Genomic DNA, 27,426 nt, shown 5'->3' on the forward strand with positions numbered 1-27,426 from the left:
TTTGTTATAATTTTGGGAACAATTTATTACCGAATAAATTAAATAAAAATAAAAAGTTAGGGTTGCGGTTCAACCAAGGGCCAAGGTTTAAGGTAAAACCCCAAAACCAGAAATTGATGATTGCCCTTTTCACAGACTGCAACCTTGAACTCAATGTAACACTAAGGGAAGCCCGAGCCCCTGTACTTGCCTGAACCCTAACCCTTACTTACTATTTTTATTTAATTTTTTCAGTCATAAATTGCTCCCAACATTGTTCTAAAAACCCAAAACCTGAAACTGACTGTAGCCTTAATCCCAGACTGCGCCTTTGAATTGAACGTAACACTAAGGAAGCCTGAGTCCCTACCGTTGTGTTAACCCTAACCCTAATTCATTATTTTTATTTAGTTTATTCAATCATAAATATTTCCAAGATTGTAACAAAAATAAATTAAATAAAAATAATAAATTAGGTTTAGGGTTAAGGCTATGGCAGGGGATCAGGCCTGCCTTAGAGTTACGTTGAGTTCCAGGGCGTAGTCCGTGAATAGGGCTATGGTCAGTTTTAGGTTTCAGGTTTTTGTTACAATTTTGGGAACAATTTATGACTGAACAATTTAAATAAAAATAATAAATTAGGGTTAGGGTTAGGGTTAGGGTTAAGGCAAAGGCTGGAGCTCAGGCTTGTATCAGTGTCATAAATATTTCCAAGATTGTAACAAAAATAAATTAAATGAAAATAAAAATTATGGTGGGTCAGGAGTAGGGAACCTGCGGCTCTCCAGATGTTCAGGAACTGCAATTTCCATCAGCCTCTGTCAGCATGGCCAATTGGCCATGCTGGTAGGGGCTGATGGGAATTGTAGTTCCTGAACATCTGGAGAGCCGCAGGTTCCCTACCCCTGGTTTGGGTTAAGGCAACGGTAGGGGCTCAGGCTTGCCTTAGTGTTACGTTGAGTTCTAGGGCTCAGTCTGAGAGTAGGGCTATGGTCATTTTTAGGTTTCGGTTTTTTTACAATTTTGGGAACAATTTATGACTGAATAAATTAAATAAAAATAAAAAGTTAGGGTTGCGGTTCAAGCAAGGACAAACGTTAAGGTAAAACCCCGAAACCAGAAATTGACCATTGCCCTTTTCACAGATGTATAACTCAATGTAACACTAAGGGAAGCCTGAGCCCCTGCCCTTGCCTTAACCCTAACTCTAACTTATTATTTTTATTTAATTTATTCCGTCATAAATTGTTCCCAAAATTGTAACAAAAACCCAAAACCTGAAACTGACCACAGTTCTTGGACTGTGCCCTAGAACTCAAGGTAATGCTAAGGCAAGCCTGAGCCCCTTCTCTTGCCTTAACCCTAACCCTAATTTATTATTTTTATTTAATTTATTTTTTGTTAATATTTTAACTCCATTGTTAATATTTTAACTCCAAGCACTTCATGGTCTAGGACTCATAGTGGAGATGAAAGACATGTAGACATGTCCCAACCAATTAAAGGACAGATTGCAACAAAGTCTCCAGAAAACCATTAATTCCCAATCAATTAAAAAGGTAAAGGACAGATTAAATTGTGGATGGGCTGAATGTTTGAGAGAGAGAGAAATAATGTAATGCCTGCACTAAGAAGTTTTAAATGTACTTGTTCCTTTGTGGACAAATGACATATGTAGATGTCCTATCCAAGAGTTGCAATGCCATCTTTGGATAGATGGATAGATGTCCTATCCAAGAGTTGCAATGCCATCTTTGACAAACCTGGGGTTTCTTATGCAACTAAAACCAAACAGTTCATTCTGATGGTATACTATATAATATAAACATATTTTCATAAAAGATAAAACAGAATTCAGAATTCAGAAAGCAAGAACACAGTTGAAGATGACCCAAAGAAATTTTATACAATGGCATTTTCAATATAGCAATAGAATCTGTAATAAGTAGTTTGGAAGGTTTGTATTCTTGCAGATTTCAAGCAACCCATATATGCTCAGGGGTCTCTCCTTTCTTTCTTAAGATTATCAAAATAGTAAATCACACTTTGCGGGGGGGGGGGGGACCACACTCCTCAACTAACTTTAATAAACCAAGAAATGTTTCATACAGCATTTGTAAAACTATAATCTGGTTTACTTAGTGCAGATATATATATATATATATATATATATATATATATATATATATATATATATATATATATATATATATATATATATCAGAGTTTCAGAAGACCAAATAATCTGTATCAAAGCAGAGAAGTTGTCCATATTCTCTGTATTTCTACCAGGACTTATTTTTGCTAAGTATTATTTTACATTAAAAATAATGAGCCTCAATTCCTCATTCATTTTTCTGCATTTGCAAATACTGTATTTCTTGTGACTGCAACACACTTCTGCTCAAAGATGTTAATATGTTAATGTTAATAAAGTTTTGTGATAATGGAGAAAGTCATTATCACAAAAGGTCAAAATGTTTTTAGAACTATTGCCCATCCTAAGGCAAAAGACACACACAGGAGAATGACTGCAAGTTTATGCTTGATAGACCATCTTGTTTTTTTGCTGAAAAAGATCCAGCTGTCAAACTGAAAGAAAAATAGACTCCTTCTACAATACTTTTCTAAGCTTTTGAATTATCTGTAGTAGTTGCCTTTTCATTGAACTGTGAGACAACTTAATTTGAAATTACTCTTTCTCGCTATCCTAAGCCCTTGACACATTTTATTACCCTACCAAATGATTATAGGTATCTGTTAATTTGTTGGAGAGCTTAGTAAACATCTCCTACAAGGAGTCCAGCCCCCCCCCCCCCAAGACCTAGCAGTTAGCAATGAAGAGGAAGCTGGCTGTATTCTTTCATTTATTTATTTAGCACTTACCCAGTGCCACTTCTGTATCTAGCCTAGAAAGAAATATTTTAAGCAAACCGTAAAACTGGGCCTGACCTTTTCACAGTCACATCATAAATCATTGTTAAAGCAGGGGTGAAAATTCTGAAAGAGGTCAGAGGTGGGAGAGAGGTCATCCCAGAGAAGGGACAGCGTGAAAAACCACAATGGGAGGAGTCTAGTGGAATATAAAGGATACAGAAAAGGGAATTTTCTAACAGTGGCTGAGCCAGCTGTAGCACAACTAAAGCATCAACAAACCTTCAGCTCTTCAATAATGAAGGCTCTTCAAAACCAAGCTACCTCTGGGATTCTTGTGTCATCTTCCAAAACTGTCGTATTCCAAAGCAAGTCACTTGCGCTCTTTCTTTCTTTCTTTCTTTCTTTCTTTCTTTCTTTCTTTCTTTCTTTCTTTCTTTCTTTCTTTCTTTCTTTCTTTCTTTCTTTCTTTCTTTCTTTCTTTCTTTCCAGGAATAGCTCCACTCCGTGATTCACACTCTTTCACATTTTTCCTAACTACATATTATTCTCCCACTGCTGTTAACTCTAGTAAAGAGTTTAATTTTCCACAGGAGAAAAGCTTAACTATTTTGAAATTGATGAATTTATTAGTCATTCAGACATACTTTCAGATCCCCAGAAGAACACTGATTTACACTCTAATTATGAAGACAAATAGTGAGAGTGTATTAAGCAGTTTCCTCATTTTCAATGGGTCAGTGCCAGGATGAGTTGCCTATTTAGAGGCATGCCTTCCTTAAGAGCACAGAAAGAAACACCCCTTCAAAATGTTACAAGTTCATTGAATATTCTGGACTTCAAGGCCAACAAGAGGCTTGTGAAAGCCTGGATGTTCCATGATGATAGATTTCTTTTCTTGTTTCTATTGTGTATTGGAGTAAAATTTCTATTGTGTATTGGATTAATTTGTTGGTTTGTGGCCTTGGTCTAGTGCTTCTTTGTGATAGAAACAACATAATGCTACTTCTTTGGAGCAACCTTTTTGAGAATCAGATATGTAGGTGCTTCAAGAAGCTGCTAAAATGAAGTCACTAACAATGGGCTATAACCGTGGAGGAGAACCTATGGCACTCCAGATGTTCATAGACTACAATTGTAGTCTGATGGGAATTGTAGTCCATGAACATCTGGAGTGCCATAGGTTCACCACCACTGGGCCATAATATTATTTTGCATTTGCAAAACATTTAATGGACCTATCAACCTTTCAGCTCTGAAAAGAGCTCCTGGCCTGTGATGCTAATAAATCAGTGCTTAGGATGTGGTCCAACACATGGCATCCTGAACTGTGAAGTGGCACTGACCTTTGAGGTATATTACTTCAACACATTAGGCAAATACATTGGTGTACCTGTGCGAGAGCATCCTAAATCCTAAACAGAGCTGCACCCTTCAAAGCTTGTTGACATCAATAGATTTAGAAGAGTGTAACTCAGCTTACAGTTATATATTTTTTTTGAGGCTTTTATACCGCCCCATCCCCGAAGGGCTCTGGGTCGTGTACAACAAATAAAAGCTACAATACAGAATAATTAAAACATTAAAAGGCAGCAACTATTAAACAATAATTATCAGAGAAATAAAGATATAAATGGCGTCCATCATCCTAATTTTAAGATTCCCTCCCCACCCCACCCACCCCGAGGGAGGCATGGCGGCCTCGGTAGATGACAGATGACCCAGATGTCAGGGTCAAACGAGGGCCAAACAGGGAGGGGGGCACCATATCAGCAGTCAGTTCCTCCAAAGGCCCGGCGGAACAGCTCCATCTTACAGGCCCTGCGGAACTCACCAAGGTCCCGCAGGGCCCGGACAGCTGGAGGAAGAGCGTTCCACCAGGCCGGGGCCAGAGCCATAAAGGCCCTGGCCCGCGTGGAGGCTAGCCGCATCATTGAAGGGCCAGGGACCACCAGTAAATTGGCCTCAGTCGAACGGAGAGGCCGTACAGGGACATATGGGGTGATGTGGTCTCGAAGATACGATGGGATATACTGTATGTTTCCCAAATATTGTAAAGAGGAGTGAACTTCCTCTGTCAACCATATATTCATATATAATCTCAAGCAGCTCCAGTCGCCAGACCATATAAGGATATGTAACAATAAGCAAAGAAACCTTTATCTTTGAGTTTTTATTACAGTCTCATGTGACATACTGCATTCTTGAGTTCCAAAAGTAATGTTCTGTGTGATGATAGGACGATTCTGATCTGGAAAAGAACACACACCAGACACCCTGTGCCCTTTGATCTAGGAGCATGCTAATCTAGGTTGCAACTGTTATTTTAGCTTGATTTCTGCTTCTAAATTGGAAAGGAAAGTGAAAGAAATTTGTCACAATGAAGGCATTAAAGCAAGAAGGAGTTTTAAAGGAATTCTCTGTTAATGAACTACTGATATCAGATCAATTCAAAACCATTCAGGGATTGCAGTTCTTTCTCATTTTGGAAGGCTTTTAGGGGAATAGTGTTTTACCCTTCATGCAGCTGTTTTGGGATGTGCTCTGTTTTATTGTTATCACTGTCTGAATTTATTATATTCTTACATAGATTTTGGATTGTGTTAGCTATCGAGTGTTAGGTATCAGAATAAGGAGATATAAATTTCAAAGATTACATATATTGAATGCTTAGTACTCTTAGCTAATCCGATGCTAAGCTCTCTGAGAGAGCTTAGCTTAGCTCTCTCAGCCTCTGAAAAATTTGTATAAGGCAGGTATTCGCAAAGCATGACTAGAAGGAGGATGTAATCTTGGGCATAATTTTCCAGAAATTGAACCTGTTTTGACACACCTGAAATACTGCAATGATCAGATACAAGGAGCACTCTATCTCAATGGCATGATTGCCATCTAATGATAAGAACATCATTGGGGTTTGGCAAAATGTACCTCCCACAACTTGCTGTAATATTAAACATAGAAACACAAAGTTAAAAGCCCCTCAAGGATAATCTAGTCCAATCACTTGCACAACATAGAAAATTCACAATACCTCCTCCCCATTCCCCCAGTGATCCCTATTCTATGCCTACATGAAGGCAAAAAACCTCCATGACCCATAGCCTATCTAGCCTGGAGTATAATTCCTCCCTGACCTCAAAATGGCAAACAGCATTATTTGGGTATGTAAGAAAGATCGCTAGAGCTTTGCACTAACTCATCCCTTCCTGTCCTTCCTCTTAATATCTAAGTTCACAGAATTGAACTTAGTATGTATTGTTGTCAGAAAGCCATCTAGCCTCTGCTTAGAAACCTCCAAAGAAGGAGAGCCCTCCACCTCCTGAGGAAGCCTGTTCCACTGGGGAACTGCCCTGTCAGGAAACTAGCAGAAAACTTTTTAAATTCCATTTCAACTTGTTGGTTCTGGTTCCATTATCTGGGACAACAGAAAACAACTCCACTTCATCCTCCTTATAACAGCCCTTCAAATACCTGAAGATGGCTATCATATCAATTCTCCACTGGGAAATGATTATAAATGTCTGAATGTTTAGCTGAACATTCTTTTGATTTAATTTCAACCCATTCTGTTGCCCTGTGCCCTGACCTTCTGGGGCAACAGAAAACAACTCTGTTCCACCCTCCATATGACAACTCTCCAAATACTTGAAGCTGGCTATCATATCACTTCTCAATTTTCTGCTCTCTACACTAAACAAATCTAGCTTCTTCAACATTTCCTCATAGGACTTGGTCTCCAGACCCCGCACCATCTTCACTGGCCTCCTCTTGACACATTTTAGCTTGTCAATGTCCTTCTTAAACTGAGGTGTCAGAAACTGGACACAGTACTCAAGTGAGATGTAACCACAGCAAAGTGATACCAGCACCTCACATGTACTGGACACTTTGCTTCTGTCAATGCAGCTCCTTCTGTCAATGCATTTGCCTTTTTAGTTACTGCATTATACTGCTGACTCATGTTCTGGGTATGGTCTGCTAAGATTCCTTGATTCCTTTTGCAAGTACAACTGCCAATACAAGTCTCCCCATCCTATAATTATGCATTTGATTGTCCCTTCCTAAATGCAGAACTTTTATTTCTGTTGAAATTTGTTTTGTTAGCTTTAGCCTGGTTTTCTAGTCTGTCAAGATCATCCTGTACCTTGACTCTTTCAACTGCATTTGCTACCTCTCTCAATTTAGTATCATCTGTAGGTTTAATGCAAAGACAAATTTTCTCCATCCTAAATTATGTATTTGATTTCTCTGCCTAAATGCTGAACTGCACATTTATCTCAGTTAAACATCTTTTCATTTGTTTTAGCCCTGTTGTTCAGCATGTCAAGATCATCCTCAATCTCAACTGTCTTCTACTATATTTGCTATTTGGTATCATCTGCAAATTTTATGAGTACTCTATTCTTTCATCCAAGTTATTTATAAAGATATTGAACAATACAAGACCCAGGAAAGTTCCTGACACACTCCACTTGTCATTTCCCTCCAAGATAATAGGAAACCATTTACAAGCATTCTTTGAGAGTGATCTTTCAGTTACAAATCCACCTAACAGTGGTAGGATCCAAATCACAAGAATATCATGTGCAGTCTTATCAAAAGCCTTACTGAAATCACGATAAACTATGGTCGATTATCTACTTCAAAAATGAAAGTAGATACAAAGCAGTTTGGTAAGATTCAGGAGCTTTTGAGCACGGTTTTCATTGTTCGAATTTGGATTCACACACCCCCCAACTTCCCCACTGCTCCAGATTGCCCACGCGTTTTTCGAAAAGGTCTACTTTCTTCCAGGTTCTAAAGTAACACGTGCTTGGGGGGGGGGGGGCAGAAACAGGATGAATGCATGTTCGAAGTGGGGAGTTCTGCAGGTGAAGTGGGGAGTTCTGCAGGAAACCTGGATATTTGGAGTGACGAGCACACATCTAATCGTGAGTGGGGAATCGACCATATGTTCACAAATTCCCCCTGATCCAACAAATGGGTATAGCTATGGAAAATGGCTCATGGGTCAAAAACTGAAAGTGTGCCTCCCAGCCTCTGCTGCCCCAGCATGGCCTCCACATGGGGGCAGTAGAGTCTAGGTGGAGGGAGCCACCCTAGTGTTAACAGGAAGGAAGGAAGGAAGGAAGGAAGGAAGGAAGGAAGGAAGGAAGGAAGGAAGGAAGGAAGGAAGGAAGGAAGGAAGGAAGGAAGGAAGGAAGGAAGGAAGGAAGGAAGGGTCCAAGTCATTTATAAAGATGTTCAACATTAGAACATGTTTCAACTACATATAGAGATCCCATAGGAGTTCAATGTGTCTTAGTACAGACTGCCCCTTCTACCACTCCCCACACTGCTACAGGTTAATCAGACTCACGAGCATTGTTCTAATTTTAAAAAATCAGAGATGCAGATGAACATTTCCCAGAGGAGAACAATACAGACTGATATACAGTGTGTGTGTGTTTTCCTGAAGGGGAAAAAGGAATAAATCAAATCCAACTATTTTAAACACGATATATGTATTTATGTTTAGTAGTTGTCTTTCATAAATCACTTCAGTTTTTATGATGCACATTCCTGTATCAAAGGTAACCTTCAAGCTAACTCTCATTTAGATGAGCACATTGTGTGTGTGTATGTGTGTGCGTGTGTGCGTGCGTGCGTGCGTGTGTGTGTGTGTGCAGGAAAATACAGTAAAAGGCATAGGAAAAGCATCATTCTCCTTATTCCCCAGACAAAGATAAGTTTGCCAATCCAGACAAAGACTGGTGGTTCTGACAGCAATGAATGCATCCCTGAAAATTACCTATTGAAATTAAATGGGTGATAGGAGGATCAGAATTTGAATTGGTCACTGAGTGGAAAGCAGACAGACTATAGCAGAGTTTTCACTAGTCAAGAAGAGTTTGATAAGTACATCACTGCCATTCTATGTTATCTACCCAGTGTCTCAGATGAGGCCTCATCTATGGAAGAGCCTCTGTTAGGCAGGATCAGCACCTATTTTCATTCTTGGACACCAACCTGTAAAAAATAGAACAATGAGGGAAAGGGTTATTGCCACAGTTGAATGTCTCCCTAGTTTTTGCCATAATAAAATGGATTCTATTTCAATAATTTAATATATTCTATTGATGTACTTGGGGAAGAAGTGGCATGGTATAGCCCAGGGGTCGGCAACCTTTACCACCCAAAGAGCCATTTGGACCCATTTTCCATGGCCCTGAAGTTCTACTGAGCCGGAGAGCCGGCTCCACTCACCTTTCCTTCCAGCACTGGAAGGCAGAGGTGCCGGGCAGGGAAAACCCCTTGGCCCGACGGAGTAGGCAGCCACCTGCTCTGTGGAGCAGAGGGGGGATGACGGCTGCTCTGGAGGGCCATGCCCACACTACCCTCCGACCTCCAGGGGTCGGAGAGTAGCATGGGCGTGTTCCTCCAGTCCTCCAGAGCAGCGCTGGAAGGAGAGGTGAGTGGAGGGGACATGAAAAGTGGCACCCTCACGCAAGGAGACACCTCTGGTTCAGCCCCTCCACTCACCTTTCCTTCCAGCGCTGCTCTGGAGGGCTGGAGGGACACGCCCACGCTACCCTCCGACCTCCAGGCCACACGGAGCCACAGTAAAAGGCTGAAAGAGCCGCATGCGGCTCCAGAGCCGCAGGTTGCAGACCCCTGGTATAGCCTGATCTTGTCAGATCTTGGAAGCTAAAAAGGAAGACCACTAAGGAAAGCTCTGCAGTGAAAGACAGTGGCAAAACATCTCTGCCTTGAAACCCCCTTGCTGGGGTTGTTGCGCACGCGCACGCGCACACCCGCACACCCGCACACACGCACACACACACACACACACACACACACGGTTATGTACTCAATTATGGAAAGAACTTTGGTTGCCCTGGAAAAGAGAGTGGATTTTTTAAAAAAGCTAATCAATACATTTGAATATTATAAATTTCAGATTAATATGGTTCTTTGCAGGAGAACTCTTGGTATGGCTTATGAGGATTGGTGGGAGGAACTAAAATTAAGGATAGTCAGGGACTGGGGGTTATATGTACAAGCCCACTTACTTTTCTATCATAATTCAAGCTCTGCCAAAGATTTCAGTACAATATATCAAAAGTAAGACTGTTATGGATGCACTTCTATGAATCCATACCAAAGGTTGCTAATGTTTTTGGATCCCAGCAGTGAAGGTGAATCTTTTTCTCTGAAGCCTGGAAGGAAGAGGGGAAACACAATTTTCTCTCTGGACAGTTTTGGCCATCTCATGAGAAAAGTCCTTGGAATTCACCTGGGTGAGGCAAATAAGAACCATTCTGAGGAAAGGAATATGAGAGAAGGCATTACATTATGAACGCTTCTGCTTAGATTTCACACTTTTTGAGATAGTATGGAAAATGCACATTGCAAAACACATGTCATTCTGGAAAATGGGGAACTTTTCATGATTCTAACAATTTTACCTGCAGACATTTAGTGGCCAGAATGTCAGACTTGAATCTGGGAGAGCCAGATTTGAATCTCAGCTTGGCATGGAAGCTCGCTGGGTGACCTCAGGTCTCAGACAAACATTTTCAGCCTAATCTATCTCACAAGGTTCTTGGGAGGACATAATGGGAGATAGCAGAACTATGCAAACTTCTTCGAGTCCCCTTTGGAGAGAAAACAGCATGTTTGTGTTATGAATAATTGAGTGCACCAAAAATTAATACCTGAAAAGGGAATCAACTGAACCACTTTAGCCAAGGGTAATCATACACCTAATTGTGACCACACTGAATTTTAAATCACAATGTCATACAAGGGGGAGAAAGTTAAGATGAGCATTAGAAAAACTAAAGATGTGAATCTATCCATGTAACATATAAACTGAGTAAGATTATAGCAAAATCTTAAGAGAATAAATCAAGATATAAAGTTATCTGATCCTCTTAAACTTTTAAAATAATGAAAAAATATATTTAAACTTGGCAACTGGGAAAACTCATTTTTTCATAAAACCACAGAGCACAGAAAGCCTAAGAAAAAGGGGCAGGAACTTTGTATAAGGTTATCTTACATATCCTGCATTGCTGCTAATGAACTGCAACATGAGTAATGCACATTTTCCAGTTCTAAGCATATTTTATACAATATTTTAACAACAGCTGTTGCTTTCACAGAACTTTAACCTTGCTGCACAAATGCATGACAAGGAAAATACTCTGTTGTCTTGGATACAGCCTTCACACAGGGTCCTTTTCTCAGTTGCTTGGTGTCAGCTTTCAGCCTCAGAGACATTCCAGTCTTATGGCCAGGATCAGGGCCGCTGCACAGACTTACTTACAGGCTGTGATTAAGGCTAAGCCCTGGAGCCTAGGCAGTTACAGTCCTTGGACATGGACAGCTTCGCTCACCACACCTGATGAGAGAATGGCAAAATTAACTCCAAGAGGGAAATGTATTAATCAGACTTTCCAGCACTAGATTTCTGTCTTGCCAGGTGTTCAAGTCTTGCTAAATTTGGACCAGTTTATTGTCCTTGCTGAGGAGAGTGGTATTTCAGCTGACACTTGGAAGGCTGTTTGCAGTATTATGTGGCAAATGCCTGTTGGAAAAGAGCTCGGGAAATTTTTACTTTCTTTAGAAGTAAGATATTATTTTAGGATTTGTTTTTGAAAATAGTGTTTGTAGGTACTTTATTGATTTTGTGTGAGTATTTGCAAAGAAATGTTGAAGGCTGATCTGCTCAGTTCTATGTAATGCATCACACTGGCATGAAGGCCATGGTTAAAGAAATGGGAGGAGATCATGGAAGCCTCCGTACTACTGTGTCACTTGAAGGAAAACCCAGACGTGATCTAGGATAGCTCTACGAAATGCCAGAAACTTTGTAGTTTCCGAGTTTTCCCTAGAAGTGACATAGCAATGCGAGAGGATACTGATGTTTTTTATCTTTAATTTTTCTCCCCCTATGTGTCAGAGTAGTGATGGACAACAGGAGTTGGGAACTGTCCCACTGGGGAAATGGTAAGCCTATGCACGACCAACTTGCTTATGAAAAGTGAGGTCTTAACCTTAAATGTACTTACAGGCAGACATCTTCCTTTGAAATCAAGGAGATGTATATCCAGGGGATCGGAGGGAGCAGTGGGTGTCTAGTGTCAACAAGACCACAAGCTTGAATCTATTAACGATTAAAATGAAAAAAAAAAACCCACTGTTTTTAGGCCTGCAGATACAGTTAGATTTGTTCTAAAGAGTTCTGTGCTACACCATAACATTAAGCAGAACAAATTCTTCAGACTGTGATTAGCATCTTGGTGTCTATACCCTTTCCCACTAAAAGATCTAAGTGCCATCAGTAGTGCTTTGGCAGAGGACAGTACTGTGCTTCTACAGTAGAGAATAATCCCTTGGTGTTTGGGACAGACAGAGTGTTAGAGGGGGCTTGGGAAGGGTGGTGCCAGGCCCTGCTTGGCCAACGTGGTGTAGTGGTTAAGAGCAGGTGGATTCTAATCTGGAGAACCGGGTTTGATTCCCCACTCCTCCACCTGAGTGGCAGAGGCTTAGATGGTGAACCAGATGTGTTTCTACACTCCTACATTCCTGCTGGGTGATGTTGGGCTAGTCACAGTTCTTTGGAACTCTCTCAGCCCCACCTGCCTCACAAGGTGTCTGTTGTGCAAAGAGGAAGGGAAAGGAGCTTGTAAGCCACCTTGAATCTCCTTACAGGAGAGAATAGTGGGATATAAATCCAAACTCCTCCTCCTCCTCTTCCTCCTCTTCTTCATTGCTGCCCTGCTGGACCTGGCTTGGTTTTGAGGTGGGGGGAGGGTTGAAGGGCGCTTTAGAGGGCTGGTGCCGGGGCCAGCTTAGTGTTTGGAGCAGGGGGGGAGGGTTGGAGGGAGCTTGGGAGAACCAGGCTTGGTGTTGGGGGTGGGGGGAGGGTTGGAGGGGGAGGAAATGGTGGTGGATGAATTCACAATTCTACTTCTAATTCACAATTATATCAAAGCATAGCCACTGGAATCTTTTTTAAATTTTATACCAGATTCATTTGTTTCTTGAGTAAAATTATGATTTATATTCTGTCTAATATGTATATGTTTATTTAGCATAAAATATAGAATATGGGTAGACAACCCCTAGACAAAATGTGGCCATCTCAACGTTGATTTTCATGTTTATAAAGCACTCCAGTTCCCCACAAGGATGGCCAACAGATGCAGTCTGAGAGTTCCACACTTTGAGCTCATTTCCTAGGCATGTTGGGCCTCATTTGAATATGAACTGCTGCATGATGGGAGAGGAAGCTGAAGGCTTCTCTGCCTACACATAGCCACTTGTCCCAATCTGAAATGGTCCCAGGGATCTGTTTATACTCCATTGATAAAAGTTGAGGAAATCTACATTTGCCAAGCATCTCCTTGGAACTGCATCAGATCAGGAAAATAGTGGAGGGGTTGGGGGTAGGCTCTTCCGGCATATTAGTCTCAATTTAAGCAGGGCCTGTGCACACGCCTGGGATTTAAATTCTCAGCATGGAACTTCCAGTGCATTTTTGACTGAAAATCATGCAGCAGTAAAAGGAGTTTGTAAGCTATGGACCTTTGTTTCCAGAAGAAATTTGCTATTACAGTGATGTCAGTTCTTCATCCTTTCTAGGATGTTTCTAGATGGGAATTTGGATGCCTCAGTATGCTGATTTTGTTCACTACCCACACATTCCAGAAAGTACTTAATGCCAATTGCAAGCTGCAATATAGACCTTTATAGGTGGAGGACTAGGGAATTGTGCAGGATGAAAACAACTGAATTTTGCTCTGCATACTTAACGTTTTAAATCTTTTCTGAGGGTACTTTTTCACACTTTTTGTTTAGAACTAAAACAAGTAAACAGAAGCTGTCTGGACAGGAACATGTCTGTCTGATCGTAGCCTTAAGACAGGGGTCTTCAAACTATGGCCCTCCAGGTGTTCATGAACTACAATTCCCATCAGCCCCTGCCAGCATGGCCAAGTGGTAGGGCTCATGGGAATTGTAGTCTATGAACATCTGGAGGGCCATAGTTTGAAGACCCCTGCCTTAAGAGGTCGAATGGCTTGTAGCAAAATCAGATCTGAAACCATTTCAAAGCAAATTGTGACAGCTGTCATAATTTGTAGTTTAGATAATGTGAACATCTCTGCTCTTGGATTATCCCATCACACTGTTCTCAAGAAAAGATATGTTAATCTCTCTGACCCTGGAGAAATTCCAAATAATGGAATTGTACGCTCTACTCAGTTTTCCTATCATTGCAGTAGAACATGATCCTTCACTTTCTGCTCTGAACAGCATTGTGCCATATCTTATCTTAGAGATAAGAGGTTTTGGGCATCTAATATTTCATGATAAGTGAGGAGAATACAGACTTTTAGTCTTAAAAAAACACGTTAGTCTACATTTCATTTGCACCTATATTTCCATAGTGAAGTGTCAAACTTATTAAATTTGGGGATACAGAGATAAACACTGTTCAGTTCCATTGAAATAGCATGTGCTGGAATTTGTTTGGTTATTTCCTATGCAGAGACTCAAACCATCTTTCTTTTTAAAAATTATTCGTTTTTCTAAAAGCTATTGGCTCTCATGATGCTTGAGACACATCCTGGGGATGCTTGAATTGTAAATGTAGCAACCACACCATAACATAATTCTGAGTATCTGTGCCACTGAAGTTGTGGATTGTCAACAATGTTCAGAATGAACTACTGCAATTTGATATTGATAAGGTCCTTTCAGCACATTTTTCAATAACAGAGTAACATGTTGCAACTTGAAGCTATATACGACAATGATTTCAAATACCAAACTTAAATGATTTCAAATACCAAACATAAACTTATGTTCCTAAAATCAATGCATGAGCTCATCATCTGTAACTTTTCTACACCTTTTAACAGCCACCACTGAACACATGAACATACATATGAAGCTGCTTTATACTGAATTAGACTATTGGTCAATCAATACTGTCTAGGCATAGTAGCAGTGGCCCTTCAGGATATACAGCAAAGGTCTTTCATATCACCTACTATTGATCCTTTCAAATGGACATGCTAGGAGTTGAATCTGGAATCTTCTGAATCCTAAGCAGAGCCACAACCTTTCCACAATTCCATTCTGTTGACATCAAAAAAGGAGCAAGATGCTCGAAGAAATCCGGAAAGAACTAAACTCTTGTAAGGTAAAAGATGGCAGGGCTTGGGCTCCAGTGGCGTAGCAAGAGGAGGCACCCGGGGGTGGGGGCGGCTACAGCCCTGGGTGCCACCTCCTGGGGTCATGTGGGAATGCATTGGAGAGCTGCCACTACTGCAGCTGCACCCCATCCCTGAAATCCCTGTGGCACTTGGGTCATGGGCACAGTTCAATGCTGGCCAGTGGGTTTTGCCCCACCCCCAAACTCTACAGAGAGTTTGGGAACAACACAGCCATAGCTCACCCAGGTCCAGCTTTAAACTATGGAGGTGGAGCTTGGGGCAGAGCCAACAGTATAAAGCTAGAGCCGATCAGCCCAGCTGTTCAGTTTGATCCTGGCCTCAGTGAGGCTTGGGTTGAGCTTTACGCAGTAGGCTCAAAGCCTGCAGTTTAAAGCTGGACCCAGACAAGTTGAAGCCAGCATCAAATGGGCCCACGTCACTTCTGAGCTGGCTTCACGCCAGGCTGGCCCCACTCCTGAGCTCCTTGTGGAATTTAGGAGGTGGGGTGAAATCCACTAGCCTATGTTCAACTGTACCGCTATCCCAACTCCATTGGGAATTTGGGGGTGGGACACAATGCAAGGAGGCAGTGCTGCCCAGGGTGAGCACCTGTTGGTCTTGGCTTGTTCCTACAGGGCAGTGATCCACCAAGGACTTTACTGATAAGAGGGCCACCCTGTCCCTAAAATTTTGGGACAATTGCCAGCTTTGACTATAAAAGCTTTAAAGGCTGCCCTATATATACCTAAGATTCTGGACATTCTCCCACCAGTTTTTATGGGAGTGTAGAGTTTTGAAACCAGGATTCTTTAGCCAAGCTGCAATGTTGTAGCCACTATACCATTCTACACTGGTCTTCCCATTATGCTATATTATGTTATACTGCCTCTCCATGTTCCAGGTGTATTCCAGTTCTGGTTTCAGTCCTATCTTGAATGGCAGTTTATAATTATACCATACTAGCAAAATTTCTCTCTTAAGAATAAAATGGGGGTGAAGAGGACAATGTAAGCCACTTTGGATTCATATTGGAGGAAAAGGCAGGGTACAAACAAACAAGAATTAAATTGCCTGCATTTTCTATCACCACCACCACCACCACCACTACCATCATAACATCTGGTCACCTTATATTAGCTCTCAGGTAACTTTGAGCCATTAGAAGTTGAGCCTTTATTGTATGGTCAACAGACCTTTAATAATTAAAACAGAACAGCAGATATTATAAGCTTGCTTAACAGTTATTTTGCCAGCTGGGACCATGCCTTAATGACTTCACTAAAAACACTACCACTTTGTCTATGGTATGTACATTTCCTCATCAAGTAGAAATACCAAAGATAAAGTGAAGATAACATCAGGATAATAGTTCCAGATGCTGTTGCACTAATACAATTTTTTAAATGTAAATTCCTGTTTTTTCCCTTCAGGCTATTAGCTTAAGCTGACCAGCCGTCCCGCTTTTGGCGGGACATTCACGCCTTGAAAGAACTTGTCCCGAGTGCCGCGGGTTTTCCCCAATGTCCCGGGTTTTGGAAGGCTGCTGCACTGCCTTCTGGGGCGCAAGGCAGTGCGGCAGCCTCCCACGCGGCCGCAGGAGCACACTTCCTTCTGGGGTGCTGCCATTTCCCGCCCTGTCACAGGGTGGGAAACGGCAGCGCCCCAGAAGGCTGTGCGCTCCTGCAGCCGCATGCGCATGCAGCCGCAGGGGCATGGCCTTCTGGGGCGCTGCCATTTCCCGCCCTGTGACAGGGTGGAAAACGGCAGCGCCCCAGAAGGCAGTGCGCTCCTGCGGCTGCGTGAGTGTGTGTGTGTGTGCGCGGGCGCACGGGGGGTCGCCCACCCGTCCTGGTTCACGAAGGTGACCATCTGGTCACCTTATATTAGCTCTCAGGTATCTTTGAGCTGTTGACAGACTCTTGCTGTGTCTTGATAGCAAAACTTACTTAATAGATGATTAGCTCACCTTTTCTCTTGAGAACCCTGATGTTACTCTTTCTTTTCTACCAAGGCTTTGCTAGGATACAGCAGGCCCACTTCACTACTTGAGCAAAAAAGAACCACCAGACATTCAGCTATTCCGAAACAATATGCCATACATTTGAAATTTAGGTTGTTTTCTGATCTTTTCCCAAAAGTGTTTTGAATAACAATCTAGTTTTTAGTTCTAAGTGCATGTTTTGTAATTGCAGAATGCATTGTAGCCCCTGCCCTGAACTATTTGAACATACAAATGATCTTCTGTCCTGGACACACTGGGCAAGATTTGAAGCCCCACCCATAGTCATGAGTCCTGTAGTTATACAGCCTGGAATGCTGTTGCCAACATAAAGAAACTTGAAAAAAAAGTCATAAAATTGGGAAAAACAGAATAGGCTACCATTAGAATTATCAAATGTATTAAAGAATTTTAGTACAATAAAATCAAATCTAACAGTAACAAACCCATTTAAAAATAAGTGTCAAGTGCTTGCCAACCATTTTAGTGCCTGTGCAAACCTTGTCCAGAAATCTGAGAGCAGACTGGGGAACAGATTTACTTCTTACTGAGACATCTAGGAAAAGAGTGCCAGCAAGCCTGTTTTCCTTAGTAGCAGCGAGAGACTGGAGCCTGCTTTAAATGTCATTGTTAGCAAAGCCAAGAGCTTGCCTATGTGTTTGGGCTTCACCATTCTCATTTAAATGGTTGCTCAATTTGTGCTCTGGGGAGCATTTTGCCTTCCCAGAATGATATTGAAATGAGGTGTTGCTTTACTAAACAAAGGACAAAAATTTAAAAAAGAAACCTCCAATATCTCCTGGTGACCTTATAAATATGGCCATGGCCTACAGGCAGAATATGCCTTGTCTTTTGTGGAGAAGTCTCTGTATGTTGGAGTAGCAGAATCCAGGCAATGAAACCCCCCAGATTATAGAGTTCCCATATTGTCACATCCCTATAATACTGGGCAAATAGCATGTAGTACACACTCTTGTCCCTGCCTCCTCAGCTTTTTTCCTGGCTCGGTGCAGGGATAGTGCATTTCCTTGCAAATCACATTTTCCTGACCTGCATTTGTGCTGTCACCATGAGGTGTTGCCGTGGGTGTTTCCACATCTATGAAATTTGCATGGGAATTAGCATGGGGAAGTTGTATTTTGACTGCATGCATCAATGTGCTGTACCCTTTATTTCCCCTTCATGTGACCTTGCTTGTGGGGGAGGGGGGGTACAAAACTTATTAAACATATTTCAGATAAACATAACATTTATATATTTTTTTGTCAGTCAAGTATTTATTGTTTGAGCCATTGGCTATAACAATACAGAGATACATGCAGTTAAAACAGTAACTTAGTTAAAACAATAATTTTAAATCTTTAAAAACAATAACTTAGGCTCTTTAGTTATTAAAATTTCATAAAATTATTAGTATCTCCTGCGAAATCTCCTCTAAATTAAAATGCCCCATCAAATACGTCAGATGTTTTTGCAGCTTCTTCAGCTAGTCTAAGTTAATCTCCAGTACTTTGGAACATCAGTTCAAACAGCGCTTTAAATACTTTTAACTCAGAATTTCCTTAGCTGCCAGGGCAAAGCAGAGCCATCTTGTAAGAAACATAGGAATCAATATCAGATAATAAGAACATCAGTTTCTCATCATCGGACAAAAAAGCTGTCCTAGGTAGTATTGGCTCCAAAAACCTTTTCCTTATTTCAGAATATAAAGGACAGGAGAGTATGTAATGAAAGAGATCCTCAGGCTCTTGTTTTCCACAGATACAAAAGCGCTGAGAAAATGGTACTCATGTGTATCTACCACTAAGCACTGCTGAAGGCATTGATTGAAATCTATTAGAAGTATAAGCTATTCTTAGGTTTCTTGTTAGTGTAGTGGTCAGATATGTAGCTCTAATATGATCTCTTTTAAATAGTTTATACCATGGAGCAGTTTTTGACATTTATATATTGATATATTGATACATTAATTCATTGATGTTATTGCCACTGGGAAACAATAGATTCTATAGTATGGAAGAAGAAGGCAGCAAAAAAAACACGTCCTCTGGATGCCACAATAATTGGACTTTTTCTGCTGGGGAACTGCATTGATCACAAACAACCATAGGGAAACCCAGCAAGGATTTGAGGCAGGGATGGTGAAAACTCCGAAGTAGATTTCAGAAAATAAGTATTTATGTGGTATTTATGTAGTGATCGATTGATGGTTGCTAGTTGAACAAAAGGTTTCAAGTTGGGATTGCTGGGATCCCCCCGCCCACCCATTAGCCAATACTTTTTTTAGGTGCCAGGATAAAACACCTCTTTTCCCCTACACTTTTAACTAAGGGTTTTATCTTATTAACTATCTTATTAACTAGGGTCCGGCCTCCCTGCAGACCAGCTCCCTGGGGAGGGCAGGACCTGGCAGAGGGCGACCCAGGCAAGCAGGCTGGCCCTTGGAGGGCAGGAGCCAGCCTGACACTGCGGCGCCAACCTGAGCCGCCAACCTGAACCACCCGCTGCCCCCCTCCCCAGCCTCCCTGCAGTCTTGCAAAGGTAAGTGGGGTGCAGGAGAGCAGGGGACACAGGGCACCTGGAGCAGGTGTTGCCCTGGACGCCATTTCCCCCTGGAACAGCTGATATATTAATCCTGAGTTAAATGTTCAGGCAGGGAAATTCTTAGACTCAGTATTATTACAAGTTGTTGGAAGATATTTGAGATGTTAGGGATGCAATGCCATACACACTGGTTTAGAACCAGTTGCATCTGAATGAATAGGATTTATTTCTGGGTAAGTCAGAGTTAGACTTCAAGGCTTTAGTTCTATTCATAGTAAAGTTTCCTAGAAGCCAGTGAAACCGCACTGAAACCAACATAAAGTATATGTTACTACCATATATCTTACTTCAGCTGAATATATGAACCAGTTGCATTCATTCAGATGCACATGCCATTTCTACTGACAGCCCAGTCCGGGGTGTGTGTGAATCCCCCTCCGAATGCAATGTCAGGAAATGTTTTGCCTTGGGCACTTACCCAGCGGTGATGGAAGAATGTTTTGCCTGGGGCACTTACCCAGCGGTGGGAAGAATCAGCACCCGTCGGTTGTGAGAAACAGAGGCCCTTTCCACACAGGCTGAAATCAACTATTTTGGCCTGGTAATGCACTGTTTTGGAGGGGAGCCTTTGCACAGGTGCTGCTGCCAAATCGATGCAGTGTTGAAAACAGCGTTTTCAAACCTCAAAGGAGCTAGGGTTTTTTGCAAATGCCGGATTCCATTCGGTGCTGAGCGAACGGCACCAGGTGGAAGCCAGCGTTTTCCCCCTGGCCCTCTCAAACATCACTTACCTCCTGTCACCTTCTGTCACGTTGTGAAGGCCAGGAGACACGCCTCCTGGCCTCCGACTCCAGCGTCGTTGCTCTGGCCGGGGGGGGGGGGCGTGTCCCCTGGCCTCCACAATGCAATGGCAGATGACAAGAAGTAAGCAACATTTGGGGGCAGCGCAGCCTGTGCAAAGGCTGTGCCGCGGGCGGTGCACCCAGTAAGACCCTCCGTGCAAACAGTCCCATGGGGGTGCATCGGCATATACTATGCCGATGCACCCCCGCTAGCTGGCCATGCGGAAAAGGCCTGAGGCGCCTGACTGTGGCACCCAACTCTCTGTCAGCGCTTCCCCACTGCCCTGAGCTGCGTTGGCATGTTGGGAGCATGGCAGGGGTGTTCCCAGGGGTTGAGTCCACCTTAGTCAGCTTCCAGTGCTGGTTTATCCCCCGTGTGCTGGTGGAGCAGAGCTTGGACATACACTGCAATTTTCAGGGCACATCTCCACTTTTCCCTATGGGGAGTTTCAGATAAGTTTCTCTTTTGTCGACTTTTTGGGCTTCGCACACTGTAGGAAAGTGCTTTGGAATTGGCAGCATGGCACCAGAGCAGCACTGTCCCTGCCCGCCAGCTCAGTCTGGATTGGGCTGCCTGGATAATTCTTGCAAGCTAAAGTATGTATGATCTAGCTTTTTGTGTTTGCCTTCAAGGATTCAAGATGGGGAAGAAAAATGAACACGATCCTCCTACGTCATGCACATTTTGTTTCCCTCTGTCCATCCTCTTCCATAATCCTGACTCTTGCAGCATGATCAATTCAGTGTGATATTACATTAATCTGTTTAGTGCAGTTTTGTTTTGGGCCCTTTCAAAGTTCTCTTTTGCACTGGAAGCCTCATTCAGCTGAAAGTCATGACCTCAGGAAAGGCCCAAGGAGCAGCCTCTGCACCAGTTCTGCTAGAAGTAAATTTTTTGGCAAAGGGAAGATGGGTAGACTGGTTCCTATAATGGGAGGAAGAAAAACAGATGCCAGGAAGGATTGAAACAATGGAGGGCATTAGGAATAGATCATGTTATTCATGTCTAAAATTTCAAAGAACTCTTGGAAAGAGATTTTTCTGAAAAAACACAGAAAAGGCCCACTTGAATCAAGATAATGTTCACCCATCTCTATTTCCCTATGAGTGCATGTAAACAATAAGACCAGTTGGAATCATGTTAAGAATCTGCTATGGAACTGAACATGTTTTACCTACTGAACCTGGGCCAAACCAAAGTAAAAACTAAACTGATTGTTTTAACTAAAACTGTTTTGAATCTGTTCTTATGAGTTAATTATCATGAATTAATCATGGTTAAAGCCCAACTGCAACCCTATTTACTCACAAGTAAGTCCCACTGAGTTCAATTGGCCTTACTCCCTGGTAAGCATTCTTTAAGACTGCAGTCATAAAGAATTTTATATGGTTTTTCCCAGCATAAAAACCTCAACAGATTCATTTCATTCACATGTGGAGATGAGAAAGAGAGAGGAAGGAGAAGCAGGAATCAAATGTGCCTGGTTTGAATTAGTTTACCACGTGCTAAGTCGTGGTTTGGAGGACTGTATCATTATTATGAGCTGTTTGCTTTGTCTTGCAAAACTGAGGAAATTACATAAAGAAAAGGTGGATTATATTAACACATACCAACAAGGCCTGAAAAGAATGACTTCAGGTGTTTGGCCTTCAGTAAATTAATCAGTCCTGCTGGATTATTAATTTTTCCTCTTAAAATGCACCTGTAACTATGCACACTGCAAATTCTAGCATAAGAAACACCACAAATTTTAACAGACATTCTTTATGTTTATAGTCAATGGATGCCATTTTGTGACTACAAGAAACTTTGAGCATTACAAAAGAAAATATCTCTGTAGACTTTGAAATTCAATATTAATAATGTAAGCAAATTAGTATTGCCTGCTGATTATATTTATAGTCACAATCTATTATTATTCCAGAAATGTGGTGGAGGCTTGAAGAAGAAATTTAGGATTCCTTGGCAAGGCTGGCAGACAGTCCAATCCAGATTGGGGCCCCCCGAAATGGGTGTAGGAGGAGGTACGGTCTTGCATTGACGCATATGCCCTCCTGGCTGGCATGAGTGGCACTTATGCTGGCCAGGAGGGCAAACAGGGAGTTGGGTGGGTGCCACAGACCCACCATTTCCAGATTTGCATCAGCCTAACTTGTAGGCTGGTGCAAATGGGAATGTCCTGTGGTTTATATTAGTTGGCTCCCCCTGGGCTTTCGCCACTGGGATGCCAGGGAGGACGGATTTATGCCACCCTTTTGGGTGGGAAACTTTGTTTTCCCCTATGGAGGGCTTTCAGGCAACTGGGGAGACTTTTTGTTTTTTCTGCCTTCCTGTGCTGCCTGAAATCCCTCTGGGGGTGGCAGGACAGTACAGGAGGAGCACCATCCCCACCTGCCTAAGGATCTGGATTGTGCAGTAAGCTGCACAGCAGGAACCTGGGGACTGTGGCAGTTTGTGAACTGGCCTGGACTTCTGTTTGTAAATGAGTCTACAAGATGAATATGAAGTCTCTGGTCTGCAGACCATTCATCAGGAAATTGCCAAATACTAACAACTCACATTGTTCATATAAGCCAGCTGGCTAGATATCTGAGAACCAAGTGGAGAAAAAACATTTGCTCCCTTATGGGTATGAAAAAGGCAGCCATTAAGAGAGATGAAGAGATTTGATTTCTGCTTTTCCTAAATCTACCTTAACAATCACTTAGAGCCAATAAGGACTGACCACAGGAGACCTGGCTCACCATAACCAACCACATATCATTATACTAAACTGCTTCTAAGGGAGTGATAAAATAATTTTTTTTCCAATCCATCACTGGCTTGATTTTGAACTGGCACAACAGCTCCCTGTGCTGAACAAATACAACAGTGCCACTCTTGGATCAAGCACAGTAGAGGTCAGCAATGTGTCTCTTCAGATGATTTCACATGGCTGTCTAGACTGGATCAAGTGACTCTGTGTGAATGAGGGGGTGTTGTTCTACTTAAAAAAAATAATAACCTGGCCTAGTCAGCAACTATAGCTAAAAGTACAGTAAAAAAAATCCTGCTTCTCAAAACCAACTCTATTTGCTAAATAACAGCTTCCCCACCCTTAAGTTTTTCATATGGGGTTTCAGAAAGCTCAAGCAAGAATAGTTGCAAATGTGATTGTTCAATGAGGTTATTCTGTATTGTTAAGGGTATGTTTTGGGGAGTTACTATGGTTTGGATCTCATCTAAAATTTCATGCATTCAAAGACATCTCTGCATGAAAGTGTGACTTCACTGCCTGCCCCTCCAAAATGTTGCTCCTGGGGGACAGAGACTCTCAAGAGCAGCTTGAATGGAGAATTAAAAGGCTGCCTTGGATCTTTTGGTGGGATCCAACCTTCTATCTAGGGTCAAGAATGGGTGCTTCTTCAGCTTTTGTGTCAGGACAAGAGACAACATGTCTGATAAATGTGTCCAAGTTCTCTCTATGAGGTTATTCTTTTGAAGTATAATCAATGTTCAAAAGTAAGGGATATACATGTTGCTTTATGGAGTTGTCTTCTTCTGACTTCCGGGAATACACAGGCCATTTGCCCACTAGGAAATTAAAGCTGGGTACAACCAGGTTTCAAAAGAAACGGCACTTTCTCATCACAGTTTCATCCTCCCTGCTGCAGCGTGTGTGTGATGAGGACATCTATGTCTATCACAGTTTCACACAGTGCAGCACTCCCCACGATTGCGTGATTGAATACGCAATCAACTCAACAGCTCTTTCTTCCTTGTCCTGATTGGCTGTTGTGCTGTGTTGGGGCTGGAATTTTTTAAAACTTTTTTTGCACAGCTACGTCACCATGCACATGCGTGGATGGAACGGTAGCTGTTTTTCGCGCTAAACTATGTTTACGTGTGACTTCAGCACTCTTTGCCCACGCAGCTGCACTGGCACGAAAGTCTAATTTTAGTTAACAGTTGGCACAGAAATCACGTTCCACGCAGCCACGTTTCAATGTAGCCTCCACCGGCAGGAAACAAAAAAATCACTGTGCTCTGATTGGCTGGAAGGCTCCACATCACTGCCAACGGTGGGAAAACAAACCTATATTCAAGCCCCGAACCTCCCCACAAATCTGGATTCAGCATGTGTGTTTTTTAAAGGTGCACTTTCATGCAGGTTCTTAAAAACAAGTGATAAGGGAGAGCAGGAGCACCAGAACTGGGATGAATCCGTGTTCGGCAGTTGAGCGGTGGGGAATTCTTGCTGAAACCTGGATATTTCACATATCACATGATTAATTGACCGTGGAGATTCAACTACAGATAACTAAATCCAAAGCATTCATCTTCTGTAGGCTGAGATCATTGCAGAGAGCTAGTTCTTTTTTTTTCCTGGCTGTTTGACTTTATTCAGGGCATTCAAAAGCTGCAATGTTTTATCCCTGGCTGAAATCAGAAATTAACTGAAAGCATACATATTCATGATAGCACATAGCTCCAATGTAAGATTTCCAGATTCCAGAAAAGGACTCTTAAACTTTTTAAAATGCAAATCTCATGCCTGATACACATCTCAGATTATATAATGATGCTTGATTCAGTCATTTTTTGGCTATCTTCCAACCTAAACTTCTAAAATGTTGGAAGAAGCCTTAGCTCACCTAAGTATTCCTGCCAGGTGGGGAGGATCAATGGCTGCCACATGTGTGGCTTTTACAGCAACTGTCATGGTTGAGTGTCCCAAAAACCTAAAAACATACATTTAATGCATATTAGTGAAGGGGAAAACAAGATATACCCTATTAGAAACTATTCGTACTCAGAGTAGTTGTATTTTTCTTATGCCTCTTTCTGCATAGTGCAGTGCAAACATATGAATCCACATTTTAAATGATAATCATAAGACAAATATGTAGGGCAGCAAAAGCAATTTTGTTGATTGTACAGCTATCACTACAGACATTGCATCAAATATTCCATCTCAAAATGTAAGCTGTTGGAGGAGACCGATAGATTTGTAAACCTGCCATATGAAACCATGAGGTCATCTATTCCTTCACAATTCTAGTTTGCTGTGGCCCAGACCACCCACACAATTTGCCTGTTCTTTCATTTCGCAGTCAGAGAGAAACATTCTTATACAGTTTCTTGAATGAGAAACAGAATTGCATATATTATTATGCAAAGAATTGAGCATTTTGGATGACAATTTTATGAGGATTATTTGTTGTGTGACTCTACTGAAATTCCATTCAAATACAGTTTAAAAGTGTGAGGGAGAGAGGAGGGAGAGATGAAGACATAGATCTGTTCCACACAGCTGAAATAAGATTTCCTGAGGTGGGGGGGAGCATCCTGGGAGGGCACAGCCTTTTTCCCAAGACATCCTTAGGAATTAGGGTGTCTTATTTCTGCTCAAGACATCTTTTTTTAAAAAAAATGCTTCAAAGTGCACCTTTGCCCTAAGCCACCTGCAAGATTTCTCCTGCCTAGCTGTATGGAATGCAGAGTTGAGGAGGCATCTTATGTTTCCTGCCTGACCATTTTGCTCTCTGGTCAGTTTCACTGGTGATTTCCTCATTGGCGATTAATCCTGGGATAGTCACCTGAAATATCCAGATTCCCTCGAGATCACCTCACAGCTGAACCATGGAACATAGATCAGTCCCATTTCTGGCACTCCTTCCCCTCCTTATCACAGGATTTTCCTAGACCTGCTTGTATATGCACCTTTTTGAAAAAACACTCCAATGGGAGCTAATAGGAGATGGGCGTTACACATTTGAGGGTCCATAACTTTAGCCCCCATGAACCAAACTTCACCAAATATGGGTGGCATCATCAGGAGAGTCTCCTAAAGATACTCTGAAATTTTGGTGCTGCTATCTTAACAATTGCACCCCTGACAGCAGGTACCCCGCCAAGGGGCATGGCTAGATGTCTTCACTAGAAACATGCTGAAGTGAGGATGTTGGAACCTGGATGAAAAGGCGCCAATTCTTTTGAAACTTGGTTGTATCTAGATTAAATTTTCAGTGGAAATTTGGCCACTCTCAGTTTGTGAAATCCCTATGTTAAGAATGGGATGACCCAGAAAGGGATGGAGTCTGAAAGAAGCAGAAAGCTGCAGAACTTAAGAGGTTGGAGCAAGCAAGGCTACCAGGCTGGGACCTGGATATGTTGTTATAAGCTCTTAACACCTTGGCAGTTTCCGCACGGAGGCGGAAGTGGCTGGGTCGGCGCTAAGCTACGCACGATCCGGACGACGCTGGGACCGGGCCCTCGCGATGGACAGTCTCTAGAAAGAGCCGACGATGACGCCATTATAGATGCCATCACCCCGGCTGACCCAGCATGTCCCCGGGCCTCCGGCACGTCGCCGAGCTCCAGCGTCGCAGGGCAGGGGGGGGTGTCCCCAGGCCTCAGTGATGCGCCGGAGGCCCGGGGACAAGGTAAGTGCAGGGAGGGAGTGGGGGGGGAGGTGCCTTGAAGCTGCTGCCGTTCGCACGGCAGCGGCTTCAAGCCGGCATTCCCGGGAAAATGCGCTTCCCAGCGCACTCCGGAAACGCCGGCTTGGCGCCGGTTGGGCGGCGCGAGGGCGGCGCGGCTGTGATGCAGCTGTGCCCCCTGTGCAAATGGTGGCCTGGGGACAACGTTTTTGCCGTCCCCAGGCTGCCATATTCCGCCTGTGCGAAAACGGCCCTTGTTTAAGGTAACTGCAATGTTGTTGGAAACTAGTGGGAAGGGAGTTGTTTACTTTTGCTATATTGTAAATGTTAGAATTTATTGTTTCAGGACTTTTTGTGTATGTAATTGGTGAAAGCTCTTTTGGGGACACTCATCATCTCGAATCCAGTTCACCAAGTCACTGGAATCTTCATGAGCCAACCACCAGCAGGAAGAAATGGACTTGGCATGATCAGACTGTAATTAGAAGGACTTGGAATGAAACTTGAACAGGACCTTGAAGTGTTATGTTAAATGTTAATGTTTGATAAGTGT

The sequence above is a fragment of the Sphaerodactylus townsendi genome, linkage group LG07, assembly GCF_021028975.2.
Source record: "Sphaerodactylus townsendi isolate TG3544 linkage group LG07, MPM_Stown_v2.3, whole genome shotgun sequence".
Taxonomy (NCBI): Eukaryota; Metazoa; Chordata; class Lepidosauria; order Squamata; family Sphaerodactylidae; genus Sphaerodactylus; species Sphaerodactylus townsendi.